The following is a 5,363-nucleotide window of genomic DNA, read 5'->3' on the forward strand; positions in this document are numbered from 1 at the left end:
CAGGCTCAGCGGCTATGGCTCACAGGCCCAGCTGCTCCGCGGCATGCGGGATCCTCCTGGACTGGGGCACGAACCCATGTTCCCTGCATTGGCAGACGGACTCTTAACCACTGCGCCATCAGGGAAGCCCCTGATCATTTTTAAATCATGGGGATTTTTACTATTGAATTGCATAAGTTTTTTATATATTTTGGACATTAACCCCTTATCAGATATACGATTTGCAGATACTTTGTACCATCCAGTAGGTTTCCTTTTTATTTTGTTGATGGTTCCCTTTGCTGTGCAGAAGCTTTTGAGACTGATGTAGTCCCACTTGTTTATTTTTACTTCTGTTACCTTTTGGTGTCAGATTTAAAGAATCATCACCAGAACCTATGTCAAGAAGCTTACCAGCTAAGGTTTCTTCTAGTAATTTAATGGTTTCAGGTCTTACTTTCAAGTAATCTATTTTGAATTAATTTTTGAGTATAGTGTAAGATAGTGGTCCAGTTTCATTCTTTTGCATGTGGCTGTCCAATTTTCCCAGCACCATTTATTGAAGAGGTATTCTTTCCCCATTGTATATTTTGGCTCCTTTGTTGTAAATTAATTGACCATATATGTGTAGGTTTATTTCTGAGCTCTTTATTCTATTCCACTGATCTATGTGTCTGTTTTTGTGCCAGAACCATCCTGTTTTAATTACCATGGCCTTGTAATGTAGTTTGAAGTCAGAGCATGTGATGCCTTTAGCTCTATTCTTTCTCAAGATTGCTTTGCCTATTTGGAATCTTTTGTGGCTTCATACAAATTTTAGAATTATTTGTTCTATTTCTGTGAAAAATGCCATTGGAATTTTCACAGGGATTGCATTGAATCCATAGATTGCTTTGGGTAGTATGGGCATTTTATCAATGTTAATTATTCTAATTCATGAGTACGGAATGTCTTTCCATTTATGTATGCTTCTTCAATTTCTTTCCTCAGTGTCTATAATTTTCAGTATACCGGACGTTCACCTCTTTGGTTTAATTTATTCCTAGGTATTTTATTCTTTTTAATGCATTTGAACATGGAATTGTTTTCTTAATTTCTATTTCTAATATTTATTAATGTATAAAAATAACAAATTTATGTATATTGATTTTGTGTCCTGCAACTTTACTGAATTATTATTTATGACAGATTTTTTGGTGGAATCTTTAAGGTTTTTTATATATAGTACCATGTTATGTGTAAATAGTGACCATTTTACATCTTCCTTTCCATTTTGCATACCTTTTATTTACTTTTCCTGCCTAAATTGCTTGGCTAGGATTTCCAATACTATGCTGTATAAAAGGGATAAGAGTGGGCATCCTTGTCTTTTTGCTGATCTTAGAGGAAATGCTTATAGTTTTTCACCATTAAATATTATGTTAGCTGTGGGATTGTCGTATATGGCCTTTGTTATGTTAAGGTACTTTCCCTCTATACCCACTTTGTTGAGAGTTTTTATTATAAATGGACATTGAATTTTGTCAAAAGCTTTTTCTGCATCTATTGAGATGATCATGTGATTTTTATTCTTTAATTTTTTTAATGTGGTCTATCATGTAGACTGATATGTGGGTATGAAAAATTCTTGCATCCCTTGAATAAATCCCCCAGTTGATCGTGGTGTATGATCATTTTATTGCATTGTTGATTTTTGTTTGCTAATATTTTGTTGAGGATTTTTGCACCTATGTTCATCAGAGATATCGGCCTGTAATTTTTTTTTTTTTATGTTATATGTCTGGTTTTGATATCAAGGTAATGCTAGCCTCATAAAATAAGTTTGGGAGTGTTCCCTCCTCTTCTATTTTTTGGAAGAGTTTGACAAGGATTGCTATTAATCCTTCTTTGATTGTTTGGTAGAATTCACCAGTGAAGTTGACTGGTCCTGGCTTTTGTTTTTAGGAAGCTTCTAAGTTACCAATTCAATCTCCTTACTGGTAATTGGTCTGTTCAGATTTTCTACTGCTTCATGATTCAGTCTTGGAAGGTTGTATGCTTTAGAAATTTATCATTTCTTCTAGGTTGTCTAATTTATTGGTGTATAATTGTCTCTCAGGGACAGGTCTTAAAAGTTGGGTTACCTGATGTGGGGCATAAACCCTTCACTCTTCAAGGAGAAGCTCTGGGTTTTGAGTTACCTCCTGAGATGAGAGGTGAGATTGTGTCTCAGCCTCTCCTACCAACTTTGATGTGGAGTCCTTCTCATTTGCTTGATGTGAAGGGGTTGCTCCACCAGTTTTTAGGGTTTTTTTCAATGGAAATTGTTCCATATATAGCTGTAGATCCAGTGTATCTGTTGGATAAGGTGATTTTAGGATCTTCCTCTGTCACCATCTTGAACTGGAACCCCAATAGTACTTTAGCTATGCTCCTCTATTGACACCATTTACATTCCTGTTCTGTCTATAAGCAACTTGAGGAGAAGACATAAACTTCGTCATCTCCAAAAGCCTCCTTCAAGTAATTAATATTAAATGATGTTTAATGATTATATGGATGATTAATGATATGTTGAATAAGTTGTATTTTTCTATGGGTGATGCTTTCCTAATACCAAAGACAACTTATAGTTATAATGATGAACTTCAACCATTAGGATAGTTATTGAATGTATCTTCTGCTAACATCCATGCTTCTAAAAGAGTACTTGACGTAAAGCAAATATATGAAGATTTACAAAATAGATACACATGGCCTAATAGCTATATTATTATACATCTTCAGGTAATGCTAATTATTTGGGTTTCCGAGAATGAAGTGGGTCAAGATAAAAGGAATGATGCTATTTTAACTAACAGTGGATGCCTATTACATGTCAGAAATCCTCTACATATTATCTCAGTCAGCAAAATAACAGCAGTGAGGTGTTGTTTTCGTATTCATTGCACAGGTGATGAAACCTGTCCAAGTTCACACAGCCAGTAGCAATAGAAGAAGTATACGAAGCCAGGCAGCTTGATATCAGATAATAGACTAAACCACAATTTGATATGGAAAATTTGTAGAACGATAACCAAAATTGGGGTGGGAAGAAGGGCATTTAGAACAGAAATAAAATGCCTACAAAAGATTCTTCAAATACAAGAAGAATTGTACTAAATCTACTTGTAGGATGTCAATTGATGTTCCAAGTGGACTTAGAAGTATAGAGGAGGCCTAATTAAACATTTGACTAGGCCTAAAATAAGGTAAGAGAGACTAAGGATAGATTTTTTCAGGATTGTATAAGGGCCAAAAAAGTAATAGCCTATTATTTATTTCTATTTCTGAATTGGACAGAGAAACATTTTGATCAAAATAGTAGCTTTACTGTTATAAATAGCTGAATGGAAGTCACGACTTTTGACCTGTGAAGAAAGTGCTTGCTAATATGTTATGGAAATACACAGCCTTAAGGCCATCCTTTCTTCCCTCCTCTATGTCACTGGCTCAGTAGGACACCACAGGCCCCACATTGAGGGTCTTAGCCAATTACTTCAGGTTACCTCAGAGCAAGGAGCAAACTAGACTTCACTCTTTGCAGGCAGGCAGATACAAAATAGAGGCACAGACATATTCACATCAGTACTCTCAAGTCCTCCCTAATTCACTTAACAAATAAGTCCCTCCACCCTTGAGAAAGACTGAGTAGCAGAGAGAAGGTGGATTTTTTCTGAGTGAATTTCCTGAAATTCATGAAAACCAGAGAAATAGAGAGTTCCCCTCAAAGGATTAAACCTCTGGAACTGGTGGGGGGTGTGGAACCAAATAGACAAGATTAATAGGAATCTGGATAACATAATCCAAGTTATTTAAAAGTTCAGAATAGAAGTAAATGGGAGCATAAGGCTATTTAGAATAAATTGGGAATAGGACAACATAGTGTTGGATATGAAAGAAACTCTAAGGACATGACCCTCAAGGAGATGGGAGACTGAAAAATAAAATTTGATAAAATTATAAATAATCCCAATTAAAAAAGAAAAAGGAAATCAGCTAAACTAAACTATATGGAATATATTTTCATTTGAAAAATGGGGGCTTCCCTGGTGGTACAGTGGTTGAGAGTCCACCTGCCGATGCAGGGAACACGGGTTCGTGCCCCGGTCCGGGAAGATCCCACATGCCGCGGAGCGGCTGGACCCGTGAGCCATGGCCGCTGAGCCTGCGCATCCGGACCCTGTGCTCCGCAGCGGGAGAGGCCGCAGCAGTGAGAAGCCCGTGTACCTCAAAAAAAAAAAAAAAGAAAAGAAAAGAAAAATGGGATTTATTTTTATACTGTGAATAGACATTTAAGATCTTTCCTCAAAAAGTAAGTTGTTGCAACATTATGTTTTTAATAATCTATTCTTTTATCTTTGGTGTGAAATCTTGACAATTCTTGTAATTAAAATTGAACATATATGAAGTAGTGTTAGCTATGTTTAATTCCATTCATTGGTCATTTATCTTGGCAGAAGTACAACACTGTTCTGATTATGGAGACTTTCTAATATGCATTTTTAATCTAATATGATGAAACACTCTTTTCCTGATCCTTTTCCATCAAGACATTCTTCTAACAAAAAAAAAAAAAAAAGAAGTCTTTAGATTTCTGCAGAGTTAATCTGCAGAAAATGGTGGAAGCATTTGGTTGAAGTGCAAAGTATGTGGTTTTGTATTCACTTTGTAGTTGATCAGTCAGTCATTTAGTAAGTAGCTATCAATTACTTTCCCAGTCTGAGGATATACTAGTGGACAGTTAGTTATAAGCTATGCCTTTATGGAGTTTCCTGGTGATTAGGGATAACATACCTTAAACAAATCATGACATATCAATATGATGTGCTGAAAGTGAAATATGAGGGATGTTGTTCCCACATAAGGTAAGGGAGTAACAATCTACAGGGTCAGGGCAAGCTTCCACGAGGAAGTGATGTTTAAGCTCTCACATAGAATATCAGTATACCTTAGTCATGAAAGGTAATAGAAGAAGAAAATTTGGTAAACCATATTTTTACTGGTATATTTACTTATTTTCTATCTTCTCAAGTTGGAATGTAAGTTCCTTAAGGGCAGTGTATGTTTTATTCACTAATTCATGCTCTGTGCCTAGCTTCATGCCTGGAACAGAAGGAAGGAGAGGAGGAAAATGAGGAGAAAGGAAACGTTATAGTTGAAAGACTGAAGACAAGTGAGGATATTTTTTGTAGAATTTAAATAAGTCTATGTGTCCAGAGAACAAAAAGCAAGAAAAGGCAGATTTTGAAGGATTTTAAAGGTCATCTTAAAAAAGAATTCTATTCTAATAGCACTGAAAACACTGAGAGGTATTAAGAAAGGAAGTGATATTCAGGGATTTTTCTCTTTAAAAGATCATTCTG

The sequence above is a fragment of the Lipotes vexillifer genome, unplaced genomic scaffold (assembly GCF_000442215.2).
Source record: "Lipotes vexillifer unplaced genomic scaffold, Lipotes_vexillifer_v1.1 scaffold175, whole genome shotgun sequence".
Taxonomy (NCBI): domain Eukaryota; kingdom Metazoa; phylum Chordata; class Mammalia; order Artiodactyla; family Lipotidae; genus Lipotes; species Lipotes vexillifer.